Source organism: Pan troglodytes, chromosome 11, assembly GCF_028858775.2.
Source record: "Pan troglodytes isolate AG18354 chromosome 11, NHGRI_mPanTro3-v2.0_pri, whole genome shotgun sequence".
NCBI classification, from domain to species: Eukaryota; Metazoa; Chordata; class Mammalia; order Primates; family Hominidae; genus Pan; species Pan troglodytes.
In genome coordinates, this window is record NC_072409.2 from 52,325,235 (window position 1) to 52,348,014 (window position 22,780).

At 34.3% G+C, this 22,780-nt stretch overlaps 1 pseudogene; it reads left to right on the plus strand.

The window, feature by feature from the left end:
* Positions 1-22,780, plus strand: part of LOC112204357 (uncharacterized) — a 77,759-nt pseudogene that overhangs the window by 41,683 nt on the left and 13,296 nt on the right.

Below are 22,780 nucleotides of genomic sequence, written 5' to 3' on the forward strand. Positions count from 1 at the left end.
AGTTGGCACAATGCTATCAAGGTTCATGTACGTATTGGTACTTTATTTCTTTTTATAACTGTATAACATTCAATTTCATGGATATAACATTATGTTTATCCAATAATATTTTTATTGACATTTGAGTTGTGTTCAGCCTTTGGCTATTTTAAATACTGCGGCTAAAAATACTTGTGTACAATTTGTGTTTGAACACCTCTTTCCAATAATCTGGGTGTATACCGAGGAATAAATTTCCGGGTCATATGACAATTCTATGTTTAATATATTTAGAAGCCATCAAATTATTTTCCAAAGTGGCCAGTTCTAGCCATAGAGTATCTAACTGTGGTTTTGATTTGTAGTTGCCTGGTGAGCGATGCTATTGAGTATCTTTTTATGGGATTATTGACCATCTTTTTATGGGATTATTGACCGTTCGTGTATCTTCTTGGGAAACACATCTATTCCTATCATTTATCAGTTTTGAGTTGGGATATTTGTTACTGAGTTAAAGCAATTTTTCTATACTCAAGATACATATATATACAGACATATAGATACGTGTTTTTCAAATATCTTCTCACAATTTTTGAGCTGCCTTTTGACTTGCTTGGTTGTCCTTTGAAACACGAATGTCTTTAATTTTTAAGAGATTTTAAATATCTAATTTTTATTTTGTTGCTCATGTTTTTGGTGTTACAGCTATTTCTTTGCTAGATCCAAAATCCTGAAGATTTTCCCATATGCTTTATTCTAGCTCTTGCATGTGTGTCTTTAATTCATTTGAGTTAATATTTTTGTATGCTTTGGGGTAAGCGTTCGAATTTATTATTTTGCAAGTGGTGATCCACGTGTACGTTGTTGACCCAGTTTGTTCGAAGACTGTCTCTTCCTTATTGAATTGCACATGGCACCACTGTAAGAATCCATTGACTATAGACACATCGTTTTATATATGGACTCTCAATTCTCTTCCATCAATCTATATATTTTTCCTTCATCAGTATTTTGTTGTCTTGATTACTGATACTTTGCAGGAAGGTTTGGAGCGTGGGGGTGTGAATTATCCTAATATGTTTTCTTTTTTCAAGATTATTTTGGCTATTTTGAGTCCTTTACAATTCCATGTGTATTTTAGAATCAGCTTGTCAGTTTCTAGACAGAAGTCTGTTGGGATACTTGCAGGGATTTCATCAAATCTGTAGTTCAAATTGTAAAGTACTACAATATTAAATCTTCCAATTCATGGCTGTAAGATATTTGCTAATTATTTAGATATTCTTTAAACAATAATTTTTAATTTTCAGAGTAAACTTTTGTATCACCTTTTCCAAATTAATTATTATTTCTTTTTTTGATGCTATTTTAAATTGAATTGTTTTCTTAATTTCATTTTGGGGTTTTCATTGTAGATGTGTGCAATTGATTTTTATACATTTATCTTGTATGCTGTAATATTGCTGAAATAATTTACTAGTTCTATCGTTCAGTGGATTCCTTAAAATTTTCTATATACAAGAATGTTATTTTCTTTTTTTTTTTTTTGGTGGGGTTATGAAATTTTTTTATTATGGTGGTGGTCACATGACTGTATATAGATTATAGCTTCCCAAATCATCAAACTGTAGAGTTAAAAAGAATAAATTTTATTTTATCTAAAGTATACTGAAATAAAACTGTAGAAAAATATACCATATGCATAATATCACACACACATATCACATATATCTATTTTATAGTCGACTTTGATTTATCCCAAGAAAACGAGGATAATTTAACACTAAACAAATTCAACATTATAAATCATTGCATTGAGAGATTAAAGAATATTAGCATCTCAATAGATATAGGAAAAAGTAACCGATAAAATTCAACAATGATTTACAATAATCTTGTTTAGTAAACTATGCATAAAAAAGAGTTTCGTTATCCTCAGAAAACACATCTAACAAAAACCTAGGATAAACAACATTTTAAATCATACGACTTCAGAAGCATTCAAATTAATGAACAAGTAAATATCATTGATTTCTACTTTAATATAACTTTTTTTTTTATTATACTTTAAGTTTTAGGGTACATGTGCACATTGTGCAGGTTAGTTACATATGTATACATGTGCCATGCTGGTGCGCTGCACCCACTAATTCGTCATCTAGCATTAGGTATATCTCCCAATGCTATCCCTCCCCCCTCCCCCCACCCCACCACAGTCCCCAGAGTGTGATATTCCCCTTCCTGTGTCCATGTGATCTCATTGTTCAATTCCCACCTATGAGTGAGAATATGCGGTGTTTGGTTTTTTGTTCTTGCTATAGTTTACTGAGAATGATGATTTCCAATTTCATCCATGTCCCTAGAAAGGACACGAACTCATCATTTTTTATGGCTGCATAGTATTCCATGGTGTATATGTGCCACATTTTCTTAATCCACTCTATCATTGTTGGACATTTGGGTTGGTTCCAAGTCTTTGCTATTGTGAATAATGCCGCAATAAACATACGTGTGCATGTGTCTTTATAGCAGCATGATTTATAGTCATTTGGGTATATACCCAGTAATGGGATGGCTGGGTCAAATGGTATTTCTAGTTCTAGATCTCTGAGGAATCGCCACACTGACTTCCACAATGGTTGAACTAGTTTACAGTCCCCAAAACAGCGTAAAAGTATTCCTATTTCTCCACATCCTCTCCAGCACCTGTTGTTTCCTGATTTTTTAATCATTGCCATTCTAACTGATGTGAGATGGTATCTCATTGTAGTTTTGATTTGCATTTCTCTGATGGCCAGTGATGATGAGCATTTTTTCATGTGTCTTTTGGCTGCATAAATGTCTTCTTTGGAGAAGTGTCTGTTCATATCCTTTGCCCACTTTTTGATGGGGTTGTTTGTTTTTTTCTTGTCAATTTGTTTGAGCTCATTGTAGATTCTGGATATTAGCCCTTTGTCAGATGAGTAGGTTGCGAAAATTTTCTCCCATTTTGTAGGTTGCCTGTTCACTCTGATGGTAGTTTCTTTTGCTGTGCAGAAGCTCTTTAGTTTAATTAGATCCCATTTGTCAATTTTGTCTTTTGTTGCCATTGCTTTTGGTGTTTTGGACATGAAGTCCTTGCCCATGACTATGTCCTGAATGGTAATGCCTAGGTTTTCTTCTAGGGTTTTTATGGTTTTAGGTCTAACATTTAAATCTTTAATCCATCTTGAATTGATTTTTATATAAGGTGTAAGGAAGGGATCCAGTTTCAGCTTTCTACATACGGCTAGTCAGTTTTCCCAGCACCATTTATTAAATAGGGAATCCTTTCCCCATTGCTTGTTTTTCTCACGTTTGTCAAAGATCAGATAGTTGTAGATATGCGGCGTTATTTCTGAGGGCTCTGTTCTGTTCCATTGATCTATATGTCTGTTTTGGTACCAGTACCATGCTGTTTTGGTTACCGTAGCCTTGTAGTATAGTTTGAAGTCAGGTAGCGTGATGCCTCCAGCTTTGTTCTTTTCGCTTAGGATTGACTTGGTGGTGCGGGCTCTTTTTTGGTTCCATATGAACTTTAAAGTAGTTTTTTCCAATTCTGTGAAGAAAGTCATTGGTAGCTTGATGGGGATGGCATTGAATGTGTAAATTACCTTGGGCAGTATGGCCATTTTCATGATATTGATTCTTCCTACCCATGAGCATGGAATGTTCTTCCATTTGTTTGTATCCTCTTTTATTTCCTTGAGCAATGGTTTGTAGTTCTCCTTGAAGAGGTCCTTTACATCCCTTGTAAGTTGGATTCCTAGGTATTTTATTCTCTTTGAAGCAATTGTGAATGGGAGTTCACTCATGATTTGGCTCTCTGTTTGTCTGTTGTTGGTGTATAAGAATGCTTGTGATTTTTGTACATTGATTTTGTATCCTGAGACTTTGCTGAAGTTGCTTATCAGCTTAAGGAGATTTTGGGCTGAGACAATGGGGTTTTCTAGATATACAATCATGTCGTCTGCAAACAGGGACAATTTGACTTCCTCTTTTCCTAATGGAATACCCTTTATTTCCTTCTCCTGCCTAATTGCCCTGGCCAGAACTTCCAACACTATGTTGAATAGGAGTGGTGAGAGAGGGCATCCCTGTCTTGTGCCAGTTTTCAAAGGGAATGCTTCCAGTTTTTGCCCATTCAGTATGATATTGGCTGTGGGTTTGTCATAGATAGCTCTTATTATTTTGAAATACGTCCCAACAATACCTAGTTTATTAAGAGGTTTTAGCATGAAGGGTTGTTGAATTTTGTCAAAGGCTTTTTCTGCATCTATTGAGATAATCATGTGGTTTTTGTCTTTGGCTCTTTTTATATGCTGGATTACATTTATTGATTTGCGTATATTGAACCAGCCTTGCATCCCAGGGATGAAGCCCACTTGATCTTGGTGGATAAGCTTTTTGATGTGCTGCTGGATTCGTTTTGCCAGTATTTTATTGAGGATTTTTGCATCAATGTTCATCAAGGATATTTGCCTTAAATTCTCTTTTTTGGTTGTGTCTCTGCCCGGCTTTGGTATCAGAATGATGCTGGCCTCATAAAATGAGTTAGGGAGGATTCCCTCTTTTTCTATTGATTGGAATAGTTTCAGAAGGAATGGTAGCAGTTCCTCCTTGTACCTCTGGTAGAATTCAGCTGTGAATCCATCTGTTCCTGGACTCTTTTTGGTTGGTAAGCTATTGATTATTGCCACAATTTCAGCTCCTGTTATTGGTCTATTCAGAGATTCAACTTCTTCCTTGTTGTCTTGGGAGAGTGTATGTGTTGAGGAATTTATCCATTTCTTCTAGATTTTCTAGTTTATTTGCGTAGAGGTGTTTGTAGTATTCTCTGATGGTAGTTTGTATTTCTGTGGGATCAGTGGTGATATCCCCTTTATCATTTTTTATTGTGTCTATTTGATTGTTGTCTCTTTTTTTCTTTATTAGTCTTGCTAGAGGTCTATCAATTTTGTTGATCCTTTCAAAAAACCAGCTCCTGGATTCATTGATTTTTTGAAGGGATTTTTGTGTCTCTATTTCCTTCAGTTCTGCTCTCATTTTAGTTATTTCTTGCCTTCTGCTAGCTTTTGAATGTGTTTGCTCTTGCTTTTCTAGTTCTTTTAATTGTGATGTTAGGGTGTCAATTTTGGATCTTTCCTGCTTTCTCTTGTGGGCATTTAGTGCTATAAATTTCCCTCTACACACTGCTTTGAATGCGTCCCAGAGAATGTTATTTTCAAATAAATTTTTATTTCTTCCTGTTCAATATGGGTGACTCTTATTTTTTTAGTTGCCGATTTGTCCTGCATACAATCTTTAGTACAGTGTTGACTAGAAGAGGTCAAAGTATATATCCTATTCTCATCTGTGACCAAAGCGGGAAAGCATCCTTTACCATTAAGTTGCATGCTTGCTGTTGGCTTTTCACAGGTGCCATGTATCTGGTGTAGAAAGTTCTCTATTCCTGGTTCATTGAGTTTTAATTTTTATTTTTAATCATTAAAGCATTTGGATTTCGTGAAATGTCTTTTCCGAATCTATCGAGATGATCATGCAATTCTCGTTTCTTATTCTATGGATAAGATGTAGTACCTTAATGGATTTTGGGCTGTTAAACCAACCTGAGATTACTTGTATAAATTTCACTTTGTCATAGTGTATAATTCTTTTATATGTTGCTAGATCTGATTTGTTAGTATTTTTTAAGGAATTTTGCATTTATACTTATAGTAGTTTTATTTTTCTATGCTATTTGGACTAATTTTTGTATCAAGGTAACACTGGCCCCACAGAATAAATTGGGAAGTGAATATTTCTGTTTTTTAAAAAAGCTAGTCAAGAATTAATATCAATTATTTGACACTAACAAATATTATTATTATAAATTATTAATTTCTCTAATTTTTATTTTCTTCCTTCTGCTTGCTTTAGGTTTAGTTTGCTATTCTTTCCAGTGCCTTAATGTGGAAGGTCATCTTATCTCATCCTTTCATTTGTCTTTTCATTTTCTGAATAGTGTCTTTTTAGCATCAGGTGAGCTCCCCAGGTTGGTAGTACTCCATGTTTATTGCTGTACAACAATGACAGGTAATATGTCCTGAAGACAATGGAAACTTAACATTTAAAATCTCCTAGATTCCACCTTATATGATATGTCTCTTCAATTGCTCGTAATTTCTACCCTTTCTCTATTATAAACCATGAGTACAATTGCATTCAATGAGTTCTGTGAGTCTTTCTAGTAAATTCTTGAAACTGAGGGTGTTCAGGGGAAACCCCTGAACTGGCAGTTGGTGTCAGAAGTGAGAATCGTCTTATATGGCCTCTTCCTTTGAACTTCGCAGCTGGACGCAAACTCTGCACAATTTGGGCCAGAAGTCTCGTGTTGACTTTGCAGCCTAAAGTATCTTGTAGTTTGTCTAACCCTCAATAAATTTGCTTTCATCAAATATTGTATTTGTTACCCCAAAATTACCATCACTTTTTTTTTCTCCAAATAACTAACATTGGGAGAAATAGCCAGCTGAGTCTGTAACTCAACAGAAACAAGTGATCCATATACCATATACCATATAAGTGGCCATTTCATTTTGCCTTCTTCCACCAAATCCTAGCAACCTCAACTATTGCCATGAGCCACTGTAGGCCTACCAGCTACAAACAAACAAGTATCTTTTAAAAACACTTCATACTCCCATTTGATAAATTTCCCAGCAAAGAGATGCCTTCTTTAACTCTATGCAAGTGGCTCATATTCACGAAGTCTGTAGATATTATTAATGTAGTGTGAGAAAATCATCCCAGCGATGCCAGCACATTCTCCTTCCCATGATCTGCTTAGTTTGCAAACATATTCAGGCCATGGGTGAGTGATTTGTATTTCTCCGTACAACAATTTTATGGAGGGCATTGAAACTTACATTGAGCATTTTAGTACAGTCACACATCACTGAATGATAGGGATAAGTTCTAACAGATGTATCCATAGGCAATTTCATCATTTTGCAAACATCACAGAGAATATTACAAACACTTAGATTGTACAGCCTACCACGTCTAGGTTATATGGTAGAGCCGCTCTCTCCCAGGCTACAAACCTGTGTACTACATTACTGTACTGAATACTGCAGGCAATAAGAACACAGTCGTAAGAGGTTATGTATCTAAACATACTTAAACGTAGAAAAGTGTGTAAAAATATGTATTATAATCTCATGGGACCACTTTTGTATATGTAATCCGTCTTTGACTGAAATGTTATTATGTATGACATGACTCTATGACAAAAATAAAATAACACATTGTAAAAAATGTACACAGGTATCAAACATATTAATATTGTAAAAATAAAAATATTTATTCAGTGTAAGAATTTGTAATGATCACAAAATGTTCACAGCTTATATTTTAGTACAGTTTCAAATGCCTAGTGCAATTACTATTTATTTCTGTGGGTATTTTAAACATGTATACAATAAATATTTTTCAGGTTCAACAATATATATCAATCCAACTGGCTCTTATAAATATTAGTTAAAATAAATTAGTAAATTCATATATATATACACACGTGTATCAGTCTGTATGCATGTATGTGTGTGTAAATGTAACTGTATGTGTGTGTAAATGTAACTGGACGCATCCTAATATTTACCCTTACCTACAAGATTTCCAAGATTCATTTATTATCTTTAGATGATGTGCATTTAAAGATTTACCAAATAAAACTGTAATCGTGGAAAATATCAAGATGTTATTAAATTCATCTTGTTCAAATAATTGTTTCTTTAAATTTATGTTTCTTGCAAAACTTGCGGTAATGCTCATGCACAAAATAATGTTCTAAATAAAAAATAAAAACATTTTCTCAGTCATTAATTCTTAATAATTATTTCTCCCCAATAATTAATGTGAATTAATTCTTAATTCTTAATTATAGAATAATGTTGCCCTTCAGAGTTCTGAATCTTTTGCATGTTGTATGCATTTCAGTAACTAGAACAACTTCTGGAATATTGGCATTAATTAACGTCCCTCAGCAATTAATGATTTCAAAGAAATTAAATACCTTTCATATTCTGAATCACAAGGGTACTTTGGCATCTAATTTAATCAAGCTCTTTGTATCATCGTCTACACTTTAATTACTTAACAAACATTTCTCTGTGTGAGAAAGATTGAGCAGGTTATTGTGCTTTTTTAAGATGCAACTTTTGCTTAATCTAGAGTTAGACAATGCTCTCTATAAGGGACAAAGAGAAAAATGAAAGAGCAATACAGATGTGACAGGCATGGAAAAAGACAATACATTTATAAAACAAATAGGGCCGCAGATGATGATAATGGGGATCAAATCTTGAGATACTGACTCAGTTTATAACCGCACTGTACAATAGAGCAAATCATTTGTTAATTTTTTTACAAATGGAATTTAATTTAATTAAGATGAATACAGTGTTTTAAACAAGGCAGGTCATCTTAAAATAAAGTAGTGGAATAAAGTGATAAAACCAATGTAAAAATCATAAACACTTTATAAAGAATTTTTGTCTTGTAATTTAATATTTTTCTTTATTTAAAATCACCCTAATCAAAATAATTTTATTTTAATTAACAAATAATCATCAGAAGTTAACTAATTTTTACCTTATAATACTAGGTTTAAAAATTCTTATCTATATTTTTAATCATATATGCTTATACATAAAATAGACATAGGGTATATGTTTACATGTTCACAGTATTATAGTGTAATTGTTCCTATGGATGTGGTTTTTCAATAGAGTTAATAAGTACTTTTAAAAAGTTTCAATTTCAATGATATATATGTTTGATTTTTCTTTGACAAAGCATACATATATTGATAGGTAATAATAAGAAAATCTTCTAAAGACATTACAGGAACATGAATAAGTAATTAAATCCTCAATAATTTGTAATGTTTTATGTAAGCGGAACACATTTAACTGAAAATTGCTTTTATATAATACTCAAACGAGACTAAAAACATATTAGCTATCGGAGTAAGTCTTCAAATTGATAATCTGAACTATATAAGAGGAGAAACTTCAAGCACTCAAATATTTGAAATGCTACAATATATTTATATAAACTATTATTTAACAATTTCTGTTTGCAGAGTGCAATACAGTAATCAATATAAATGACATCTCAGTCGTTCTATAGCTTTGACCACATTTACTTCCTAATTTTAATTATTAATATGTTGGAGCAGTGCATACAACTAGATTCCGATCTTCCATTTTAATGATTAAAAATATGTCCTTTGAGACAGCATTAAAGAGCACCTTGTATAAATTCAATGCCAAGAGACAAGATATTCTTGATTCTGAAATCTTGTTCCTTTATACAGCAATGTAATTAATAAGAAGAAGAAAGCCGGACATAGATATGGAGTCTATTTTAATCAAAAATTGTCTATAGATTTTGATGATAAAATTTAAAAATCGACTATATTTAGATAGTCACAAAAAACTAGGTTGTGGGAACATATTTGGTCAATAAAACACCCCTACCAAATGCTGACAAGAAAAAAAGTTAGGTACCACCTTTCTTCTCTGCAGATGGCCTGAGATGGGTTAATTTGAAAGAATGCTTCCAAACCTGAGGTGACCCCTGAGAACAGCATAATCCACTGCTGTCTCCTACATTCAGTTTCTCAGTCTGTGCTCTTTTAATTTTGGGTGGAGGGAAGCCAGTCCTTTAAAGCGATCTTCAGCATGATGGCAGAGCCAAGGAGTGTGGACAGGTGGCACGGTGTCTGACTTTGTTCCAGCAGCCACTTGGGCTTTCTCTGGGTCTTCTCTGCCCTAGGGATAGCACTACTATTGAAAACCTGTCTTTGTGACATTCTCTATGCCAGGAACTCCCAACATATTTTCCTTGAAACTGATGAAATGAATAAAAATAAACCAAGAGGTGTGCTGTTTGTTTCTGTTTCCTCCTTTCTGCAGCCCTTCTTGATCATCTAATATTTTTAAATACATTGTCGATCACCAAAAGGAGCATAAGGGCTTTATTGGTTTGTAGCAGATGTATTAATGGCCCAGCCCCTATTCCTTACCTGTAGCTGCTGGGAAGAAAACCATTCTTACCACTCTACAAGGTCTCATCTCCAGAATTTGCACCAGTTTCTAGCTGAGGACTTTCTCTAGCAGCACGGAAGCTTGTTACTGGGCATGAAGTGGGAAGAAAAGGTGAGGGTAACTAAGAAGAATCTCCCTGGATTCAGTGATGTAATTCTGAGGCATGCTCCACATAGCTTCCCATAAAATTAAGCCCAGATATCTAACACAGGAACTTACCTCTTAACACATGTGGTATTGGCTTTTCTAACTTTCCTGTTTTATTTTGTTCTCTTTTCCTTGTCTCACTTTCGCTGTGTCCTCACTCCTGCTTTAAGAATACCCAAGCAAATACGTTCATTTATTTTTTTAGACTCTCAGAACACAGTTGATAGTTGAACTTCTAATCTATGATAATCAGCTTGGATGCTATACTGACAGGAAGATGGTGAACTCACAATGTCTAATTAAGATACAATTTAAAAAATATAATGAATCATGTCCAAAGATTTAAAAAGCCTAAGCGGCAGTGTCACAATTTCTTCTTTTTAGTTTACATGGTTTCTTAAATGCCTACAATTATTTTAAAGGAAGCCTTGAGTCTAGGAAAAATTGAGACATATGGAATAAATTACTAACTCCTTTCTCCTTGAAATCCATTAGATGTTTGATGATTTTTCACATATATTTCTGAATGGAAAAGCTAGTTGGGAATTATTTTTATAAGCATATCCTTATGTAATATTTTGTTTCTAACAGTGAATTGAAGGTTTAAAGATTAAATTATTCTATCCAGAGAATAAAAAGCAATTATTTCACAAGGAGAACATGTGTATGTTGACACGACATTTTAAAATCTAGATTTTAAAATAGGTCCCATATAATTTTGAGTCAATTAGAATATGTTTGTATCAGTCTGTCTACAGTTTTACACCTGTCAAAAGGTACTTGAACTAAAAGAGGTACCTTGAACAATTTTGAAATTTATTATTCCTCTGAAACTAATTAAAAGAATTATGGTAGAGTGAAATTCTGATTGGCATAATTTGGGAGAGAAATTATTCCTTGGAGATCAACCTCTGAGATAGTTTATGATGACATTGAGACTTTTTGATTTACAAAATTTGTTGTATAAAAAATACTAAGAAGATGACAGATAATACACAGACTTTAATTAAAATTGTACTAAAATTAAATGTCTAAATAAATTACAAGGGAACGTGGTACCTCTAAATGTATGTTTATATATTTTATTTGTGCATTTTATTCCTAGAGTTGCTTTTGCTTTAGTTTGTAAAACGTTCTTATTTTTATGATAATGTAGTATATACTAAATAAAGAAAAATCAGGAAATAGAAAATGAAGAAGAAAACATTAGCTATTGTCAACCAAATAAAAATTGTGCAATCTCTAAGTACACAAACGATGTATTATTTGTACAGCATGTACAATGTTTATGCTTCACAGGGTGAGGTACAGACTGCAAAACATTGAACCTGGGACAAATAAGAAATTAAGGAAATTTTCACAATATATTAATATTATAGAAAATGTTGAACTTAACAGTTAAGATACAAGTAGTGAAAAATGATAGTATTTAAGGAGATCTACAAAATTTAATCTATATCAGTAATGTGTGAGAAGTATTAGAATAATGCTTGTATTTCTGGATTGGCATCGATTTCTATTGAGACTGGAAACATAATAAAAGTGAGCAAAAAAGAATTTAGATTGTGGATACTTGAGTTTTATACCTAGGAGTTCGAGAAATACATTTTGTTAATATCAAAGCAGTTGGCACAAGAGTGTACAAAATTCCCTAATTGTGTCTATGTGGAGAAGACATAGACAAACAGAGAATAGCAAAACAGAAATAGCAAAAAAGCACAAATAAATTTTACCTGTATTTGTACGTAAAAGCCAATTAGAGTAGGAAAACATGAAATTTGTGTTTTATCAAAATTTTTCTCTTTCTTATGGTATAGTTGATTATATTACTGGAAAAAAATTGAAGCATTGGTATGTTCACACACAAAAAAGTAAAATATAAGGTCAAAACCATGGGAATGCAGGGAGCAGACAAAATACACCTAAACACTGAAACTGATTTTGCCCTATGGACATGTAGCAAAATGAATGAGTGCAGATTCCTACTGTCATACATCACATAGGACAGTAAAGAAATACATAGGTTTTCCCAAGATAGGGCATCACACAGGAGCTCTTCCCTAAAGCTAGCACCAAAATTTATATCCTCAGTATAAAGAAGAATCAGAGGTAAATTAGTCCCATTTCACATTCCCTGGAAATGGCAAATAAAAATGACTTGAGATTGGACAGATTTAAAGAAACTCAATCATTAATGATTTACAGCAATTAATTTAAAAATGGTTTAAATGTGCTGTCCAAACATACGTCCAAACACCTTTAGGCCAAGAATTAATATAATGTGGTCCCAGAATGGTGGTGCCTTTAGTAGACTCACAAAAAATTCAAATTCTCTTTGGCAAATTTTCTTCTTACTAATATGCAAAAGTGCACAATAATAATTTTCAGAGAAAAATAAATCTTTGTCATTCAAAGGCATCTAAGTACGCAAGGAAATGATTTTCCACCATTTGAAAGGAAAGCAGAAAAAGAGTACTAACAGATCCACAAAGGTTCATTAGTAGAAATATCACCGTTAGATTATAAAGCACATTTGCTTTCAAAAAATTTAAAAAAAATGAACATATTTTTAGGAGACTAAAAAATTGATGTAGCAAATTTGAAAAGTAGTTTGTATATAGTATTTTAAATTAAAAACTCAAAAATGAACTCATCAGATTAGACATGGCCATGGTGAGAGTTCATAAATATTTCAGAATGCATTACAGAAAATTTTTAGAAATGCAAAATGTGGACAGAATCATGAAGAGACATGGAAGATACAGTGAGAAAGTGTAGCATGTGTTTAGTGAGTGTTCTCATAGAAGAAGGGAACTGGGAAGGGACAATATGTGATGGTATTTTGGCTGAAAGTTCTCTAGACTTTTGTAAGACACTAATCCGCATATTCAAAAATTCTATGCATGCTAAGCAAGGTACAGTGGAGATAAACCTACATCTACATATCTCCTAGAGAAATAGTAAACAATCGGGAAGGGAAAAATATTTCAATTAGCACTAGAAAAATCAAATTACCTTTAATCATATTGAAATCGGAAAGCATGAAAGGTAAAATAAACAATATTATTTGTTAAGAATAATAATGCCATTCTGAAATTCTCAACCAAGAAAAATATTCATCAACCTATGGCTAAATAACATATTTAGAGACAAAAACCAAAATGCCACCAGCAGAATTCCACTAAAGAAACTAAAAAGAAACTCTGAAAACATGCTTCAGAAAGATTGAAGTTCTGAAATCAAAGAATGAACACAGAGCAAAATATATTGTAAACATAGAGATAGATCTAAATAAAAAATAAGGTGTTGAAAGAAAAAGATATTTAAAATTAGATAAGCACTGCAATATGTATGTTAGGAAGCAAATTATTAGGGCTGAAGTATTCAAAGACCCCCTAATTGTTCGACAAGAGCAGAAAGGTATGACTTTGCTACTCGGTTTTTTTTTTTTGTTTTTTTTTTTTTGAGAAGGAGTCTCATTCACTCTTTCTCCCAGGCTGGAGTGCGGTGGCGCCATCTCCGCTCACTGCAACCTCTGCCTCCCAGGTTCAAGCAATTCTCCTGCCTCAGCCTCCTGAGTAGCAGGGATTACAGCTGCGTGCCACCATGCCTGGCTAATTTTTGTATTTTTAATAGAGACAGGGTTTCACCATGTTGGTCAGGCTAGTCTCCAACTCCTAACCTCGTGATCCACACCTCGGCCTCCCAAAGTGTTGAGATTACAGGCGTGAGCCACTGCGCATGACCAACTTTGGAACTTTAATAAATTGACTGGACATTATGCATTTCTCTGTTGTATCTATGAAAACAATAAAAATCAAAGTCATAATTTTAAAACAAGAAGACAGAAACTGACAGGAGAAAATGAGACATTATATATATATACACACAACAAATTAATAATACAAAATTAAGTATAAATGATCAAAGATTAACTTAAACCTAAGTAGACAATGTTTTTGTTAAAATAAAAAGATTAGCAAAATTTAAAACATCCGTCTCTATCATAGTTACAAGAGAGGCAACTAATATATAAATTTACAGGAACTTTGAAGTTCAAACAATACAGATACTGTGTATATATGATATACATACAAACATACTACATGAATATAATTTTTTAAAAAGTTGCTATGTAGACAAAATAGAATGTAAGTTAGAAACATTTATTGAAATAAGTTAGTCTAACCAGTGTGATAAAAGTTTTAAGTTATTAAGAAGATGTGATTACTTAAATGTGCATTAGCCTGATACATACATATATATATACACACAAACCACACACTCTCACACACACAGACACACACGTATTTAGAGAGAGAGTCAAATTATATGAAGCAAAAATATCAGAAAGTAAGTAGAAATGGATAAGCCCCCAAATATTATAGACATTTCAAACACACATCTTTCAGTAATAGATAAAAGAAAAAATTAAAAGAGTAAGTTTTAAAAGAAGCTAGTGGATTTTAAAAAGGGCAAATATTATATAAGGAACATGAATATTATAATTCATGTTATTTTCATGTTCATACAGAATAGTTACAAAAATTAACGTTTTCTAGACCATACCACCAATTCAAACAATTTTCACGGAAATAACGTGACACAGAATATATTTCCTAAACAAACAGCAATGAAGGCAGATATCAATACAAAAACGAAAGCTAGAAACATAAGTCTAATAATATTGGTTGGAAGCTATTTTAATGAATATTGAAATATTTTAAAGGTGAATAGTCAATACAAATAAACCAAACACTTTTGTAAGGCCACTAAGATGCATGTGTAATGTGTAATGCCTCCTTTTATAAGGAGTAAATCTGTAACATCACCTGGGCTATTTGACAACTGCAAAGTGAATGTGAGAAGGAGAGAAACAGTGAGAGAGAGAGAGATAAAACTAGTAAAATAAACATAAAGAATGAAGGAGATAGCCAGGCGCCATTGTTCATGCCTGTAATCCCCGCATTTTGGGAGGCCGAGGCAGGTGGATCACCTGAGGTCAGGAGTTCAAGACCAGCCTGGTCTAACATGGTGAAACCCACTCTCTACTAAATATACAAAAATTAGCCTGGCATGGTGGCATGCATCTGTAATCCCAGCTACTCGGGAGGCTGAGGTGGGAGAATTGCTTGAACGTGGGGGGTGGAAGTTGCAGTGAGTAGAGATCACGCGACTGCACTCCAGCTTGGGCGACAGAGCAAGACTCCGTGTCAAAAAAAAAAAAAAAAACAAACAAACCCGGAAATAGTACACGAAAAAGCAGAATTAAAGCAACTGGGTATATATTTAAAAATGCAAAAGCTCACTTTTTCAGAAAAATATTAAAATATTAAATCTAACAAATATCTAGGTAGACTGATGGAGAAAGATACAGAAAATGCACAAAAAACCAATTACCTGGAATGCGAACGTTACAAAACGTCAGCAGTTGTCGATTTTAAATAAGCAATGATTTTTGAGTTCAACCATGATGGGGTATATTGAAAAGAATCTCTCAGAAAAAAAGAAAAAGAAAACTGTTATAAAGCTATGTACAAAATGTTAAGCACCATTAAAGTCTTCCAAATCTACCAGTTATGGAGTTATTGGTCTTGGACTAACTCTCCTGAAAAGAAAAAAACAAAACAAAACAAAACAAAACCTAAAAACCTGGATAAAATGGCCTACCGTGGGCACTGGCAATGCATCCAAGCAGGTAGGACCTGGGTGCTACATTCTCTTTGTCAGAACACAAAGCATTCATACACTCTTCTCACCCTCACTTTCACCTTTTAATCTTAGATCTACTATTAAATGTATTCAACATTACTATCAATCCTTTGGTCAAAATTTCTTTACTCACATTTTGCTTGATGCACTTGGATAGACTGTTCAAGAAAGTGTGAGTAGTGAATTCCTCAAACTCTTGCATATTTAAAATCACATTTTTGAACCTTGATGCTTGAAGTATAGCTTGGGTAACAGATGGGCTTTTAGCCAATTTTGGCATGCAAGGGGTTGAGTTTATTAGGCATCAGCACCGCTGAAAATCGTGGGGATGCAGGCTTAATTTCAACACTCTTCTAAATACTTGAAAGATATTATATAATTCTTTAATAAACTCCTGTGTCTACAAATGGTTCACATTAACTCAATATCCATGATTAAACATCTATAAAATCAAGGCACTCTTATTTAGTGGAGACTTGCTGGCTACTCTATGAGAGGAGGTATTGTTATTGTGATCTCATCCTCTCATAAATGTGTATCATATCACTCATAACCAGCCCTTCATATTCTATTCCTATTTTGGTATTTTAAAATAGGATATCTTTGAAACGCTCGAATTCAAAGAGGGAATCTGAATAATTTTTAAAATGTCAATGAAATGCCATTTCTTCATGCTTCAACAACTAAAAATTGACTAAAGTGCTTCTCTTCAAACTTTCTGGAACATTTTTTATCTAAATTCTAAGAACAATCACAATAGGTTTTAACCACAAATGTGAGAATATTCTAAGTGTTAGGGTGGAACAATTTTTTAAATAATTTTATAGTAATTTTTTTCATCCTAGTGACAGTGTGCTAAATTTTTGTAAGCCAACTATTACTGTAGACATTTAAGTCAGGATTCTAAGAAGCTGTTCTAAAGTCCAAAATTTAGTTTCATATACACTGATATTGTATATATATTTGCATAAAAAATTAATACATGTGAGCCATGTTTCAAATAGTTGAGAGATTATTATATCAAAGATTCTTGATTATATAAAATGCCAATTACTTATAGGCAGACATGCTTTAAATAATTACAAAGGCAGTTGTGGTTGATTCTACTCTTGCTACTGGCATTTATATGGACATACTATTATGGTCTGAAGAATATTTAGGCAAATTTATCCCTCATATGATCAGAAGAACAATGCAAGATAGTTTATATCTGAAAGGAAAAAAATCTGTATATGGTTCTGAAAGCGTAAATCATTAACCACTTGGATAATAATTAGCATAAAAATACACAAACGTGCCCTCTTCCTAGCAGTAAGTACACAGTGACAACAGAATCAAAGCATGTGGCTATGCGCATGTTTATATTTCAAGACTCGGAGCACTCTATTCCTCTTCTCTGCCCTTTCTAGATGGCACAATTCCTCATGAATCTAAGTGCAGTCATAGGGTGGATTAGGGTGACCTGCCATTTGTATGCAACTGATCTCTATTTTGGAAGTAATCAATGTAAAAATATATTTTTAAAAGATAACTTCAAATTTCAGGGCAAACTAGCATGGTTTCACCCCTTTTCTTTGTAATATTTTTTCTAAGGTTGGAAAAGTATGGTAGGCTTTAGTACGATTTTAAATAATAAGTTTTCAAAGTGAGACGCAAAATGGTGGCGCCAACACATTTCAAATCTGCTACATTTTGAATACACTTATTGGAGAAAAGACCTCCTCATCATTTTTCTCTTACACGAAAGGAAATAACATGTACAGTTGACCCTTAAGCAACACGGAGGTTGGGGTGCTGGCCCCCCTGCACAGTAGAAAATCCACTATAACTTTGACTCCCCCAAAACTTAACTACTAATAGCCTACTGTAAGCCTTACAAATAACACAGTCAATTAACACATATTTAATATGTTATAGGTCTTATATACTGTATTCTTAACCAGCATGCCAGAGAAAAGAAAAAAGAAAATCATAAGGAAAATATATTTACTAGTTATTAAATGGAAGTAGATGATCAAACAGGACTTCATCCTCATCCTTTTCATGGGCAGGGTGTGGATAAGGATGTAGAATTGTTGGTTTTGCTACGTGGAGGTGAACAGTTCAAACCCCTGTGGTGCAAAGGCCAACTGTATAGCCATTGAATAGCAATTTATTTTTAGAAATCAACCTCACTAAAATGCTCTTAGAAGGATGCCAAGAAAAAAAATGAATAAGTATTTTTGGTTCGTCTATTTCATCATTTCATTTCATTATTTCATTTCATTTCATTTCCTCATTTCATCATTACCTTTCATCCTTTCATTTCATCATTTCATCTCATTTCCTCATTTCATCATTTCATCTCATTTCCTCATTGCATCATTTCGCCTCATTTCCTCATTTCATCATTTCGTTTCATCATTTCATCATCTCATCATTTTATCATTTCATTTCATTCTTTCATTTCATCATTTCATCTCAACATTTCATTTCATTTCATCATTTCACTTCATCTCATCATTTCATCATTTCATCTCATGATTTCATTTCATCTCATCATTTCATTTCATTTCATTCTTTCATTTCATTTCATCTCAACATTTCATTTCACTTCATCTCATCATTTCATCATTTCATCTCATGATTTCATTTCATCTCATCGTTTGATTTCATCTCATTTCATCTTTTCATCTCATCATTTCATTTCATCTTTTCATCTCATTTCATTTCATAAATTCATCATTTCATCTCGTTTCATTTCACTTCATTTCATTGTTTCATTTCATTTCATCATTTCATCACTTCATCTCAACATTTCATTTCTTCATTTCACTTCATCTCATTTCATCATTTCATCTCACGATTTCATCTCATTTCATTTCATCTCATCATTTCATTTCATCTTTTCATCTCATCATTTCATCATTTCATCTTTTCATCTCATTTCATCATTTCATTTCATTTATTTCATCATTTCATCATTTGACTTCATGTCATCATTTCATCATTTCATATGATTTCATCATTTCATTCCATCATTTCATCATTTCACTTCATCATTTCATTTCCTCATTTCATCATTTCATTTCATCCTTTCATCATTTCATCTCATCATTTCATCCTTTCATTTCATTATTTCATTTCATCATTTCTTCTCATTGTTGCATTTCATCATTTCATCATTTCACCATTTCCCTTCATCTCATTTCATCATCTCATGATTTCATTTCATCTCATTTCATCTCATTTCATCTTTTCATCTCGTCATTTCATTTCATCATTTCATTTCATTTCATCTTTTCATCTCCTCATTTCATTTGATCATTTCATTTCATCAATTCATCATTTCATCATTTCATTTCATTATTTCATCATTTAAACATTTCACTTCATTTCATCATTTCATATCATTTCTTCATTTCACCATTTGATCTTTTCCTTTCATTTCATCATTTCATGTCATCATTTCATTTCCTCATTTCATTTCACCATTTTGTTTCATTTCATCATTTCATTTCATCATTCCATTTCATCATTTCATTACATTTCATCATTTCATTATTTCACTTCATCTCATCATTTCTTCTGTCGTTGCATTATTTCAATTCATCTCATCATTTCATCTCATGATTTCATTTCAACTCATCATTTCATCTTTTCATCTCATGATTTCATTTCATCTCATCATTTCATTTCATCTTTTCATCTCCTCATTTTGTTTAATCATTTCGTTTCATTTCACCTTTTCATCTCATTTCATCACTTCATTTCATCAATTCATTTCATTTCATTATTTCATCATTTCATCATTCACTTCATTTCATCATTTCATTACATTTCATCATTTCATATCATTTCCTCAATTCATCATTTCATCTTTTCATTTCATTTCACCATTTCATCATTTCATTTCATTATTTCATTTCATTTCATTTCACCATTTCATGTCATCATTTCATCATTTCATTTCATCATTCCATTTCATTTCATCCTTTCATCATTTCATCTCATATTTCATTTTTTCATTTCATCATTTCGTTTCTTCATTTCATCATTTCATCATTTCATTTCATCATTTCATCATTTGATTTCATTTCAGTGATACATGTATTTAAGTGCTAATGCAATGCTCAGGAGACACCCTATTTCCCTTTGTAAAACACCTCCTTCAACAAAAGGCAACTTCTCATGGCTGGCTAAGTCTACAGGGATACCAGCCTCTCTTCAACCACCCAATTTCATTTAGAACCTCAAACAGCACCTCAGTTTCATAAAAACCTAAAACATAAACACAACACTTGGTTGTAAGTGAGCCAACAGTTTCTTGTCTCTTTCTCTGCTCAAGGCTTAAGGCCATGTCTCCCCAACTACATTCAGTGGAAGAAAACATCCCCTGGACAAACAAGTTTGAGAATTGTTGTTGCAGGAATTCTCAGAACCTTCAAAACACAAATCCTCATCCGCAGGGATCTTCAGGAGGGAGATGGCTGATGCAGCACAACTTTCTTTCACAGGAGTATCTTGCAGAATACAGTATGAGATACAGAAAGGCTGCATTGAGTCTTCTTAATGGCCCGGGCCTTGGTGGGGGTGGGGTAGGAGCTCTCCAGATAGCATCTAATGAGTAGGAATTTTCAGGTGGCTTTTTTTTTTTCCTTATTGGCAGAACTGTGTGTGCACCATGAATGAAGCTGGTCTCCCTTATCCATATCAAAACTAAACCCAAATTAATTGGCTAAATTGGGACTCAACACCTCCAGGAGCCATGCGGCAGAAAGCCCCAACACACTTTAAATTAGCTTACCTCATCATATTTGAAGAAAGCAAAACGCTTATGACCAGTATGCTGCTAATACAAGTCTACAGATAATGCTGTATGAAAAACTAGTTTTCCCAATCATAGCTGGCATAGTCCACATTTTGCATTACACTTCCCCCCCTTTTTAAATTTTAAACACAGGTCTTTTTCTCTTCTTTTTTTAAATTTTAATTAAATTATACAAGACGGAGTCTCAGTATGTTGCCCAGGCTGGTCTTCAACTCCTGAGCTCAAGCGGTACATCTGTCTCCGCCTCCCAAAATGCTGAGATTACAGGCCTGAGACACTGTGCCTGGCCTTAAACATAAATCTTAATTCATTCTTACAATTATTCTGAGGTTACAAAAATGGAAGGGGAAGAAAAATGGCAAGCAGGTAGGCTGACTTCGGCTTCATTATTTGGAAGGACAGTTTGCTCAGTTAAAACACACTACTGCCTATAAAGGCCAAGACAACAGAAAAATACAGACTTACATAAATAGATTTTATATGTGACAGCAGTTTGAATGGAGACTTTTTCAATGCAATGAGAAACAGCTGTGCTTGGGAATAAATGACAACGAATTTTTTTATCTCAACAGCTGTCCTGACAGCATGTCTCTACATCTCTACCTGCACTCTGGAATCAGGGAGAAAGCAAAACGGACGACAAGACACTAGATCAGCTGTGTCCAACCCTTTGACTACAAGGACTTTTCCGCCTATCTGTGGTGGTGGGTATCATGAAAATTATGCACAAACCTTTTTTTTTTTTTTTTTTTTTAAGCTCATCAGCTGTTGTTAGCATTAGTGTATTTTATGTGCGGCCCAGGAGCATTCTTCTTCCAATGTGGCCCTGAGAAGCCAAAAGACTGGACACCTGTGCACTAGATCAAAAGGCTACTCCTTCTGGAAGCAATTGTAAAGAATTTCTGACATTATCTTGACATGAAAACCAATGGATAGTGGGACAGAATGCAAAATCTTCAAGAATTTTTCTTGTCTTTCTTTTTTTTTTTTTTTTTTTGAGTCACGGTCTTGCTCTGTGGCCCAGGCTGGAGTACACTGGTGAGATCACAGCTCAGTGCAGGATCAAGTGCTCCTCCCACCTCAGCCACAGTAGTAGCTGGGACTACAGATGCGCACAACCACTCCTGGCTAATATTTTATTTTTTGTAGAGATGGGGTCTCACTATATCGTCCAGGTTGGTCTCAAACTCTTTGACTCAAGGGATCCAGGACAGGATAACAGGTGGGAGCCACCACACCTGGCCATGTGCATGAACTTTTAAGACAAACACAAGGCCCCACAAGAGTTAAGGTTTTCCCACCTAATTTCCAGGGGGATATTTTGGTGCAAGGCTGAGAAGCCCTTAAAAGTACACAGACAACTCCAAAGATTCAAGACAGTTCATTCAGGCTGAGCCAGCCCACTGGGCAGACTGACCTTCAAAAAAGGCCCACCCATGACATACACTAGATGGCTGTCCAAGAATCTCTTCAGTCCTCAGGGTCCCTAAGGTACTGGACAGAGCAAGGAAAGCAAACCCATTTGCTTCTTCCTGCAGGAAACCCCTTGAGGTCAAGACCCCACAATCACTCGAGGATGGAGTGGCTCACCCTCAGTCAACAGGCCAGACTGAAGGTGGTATAATGTCTTAACCAAGGGTGCGGGCCTCCAGGTCTGACTCCCAACTCAGTTCTTCTTTAATAACCACACTTTGTTAATTCTCCTTAACAGGGGTTCCTGGCAAGTCAGTTCTCCCTCAGGCCTTCGGTTTCCTCACCTACAAGATGAGAGGGCTGGACCAGATGGAAATTCAGGGGGTAAGGGGATGTCCGCGCGCAGCCCACCCCCACCCCCACGGGACCCTGGAGCCTCCATCCCAGTTCCCACCACGCACCCGCTCCACAAATCCTGCCCAAGGTGAGGGCTGGTCCCGGGTCCTCTGGCTGCCGCATCAGCGAGTGCAGGAGGGAGGGGAAGCCCCCAAGGGGGTAATGCGGGCTCAAGGATGCAACTCAGCCAGGAGTGAACTGGGGCCCCGAA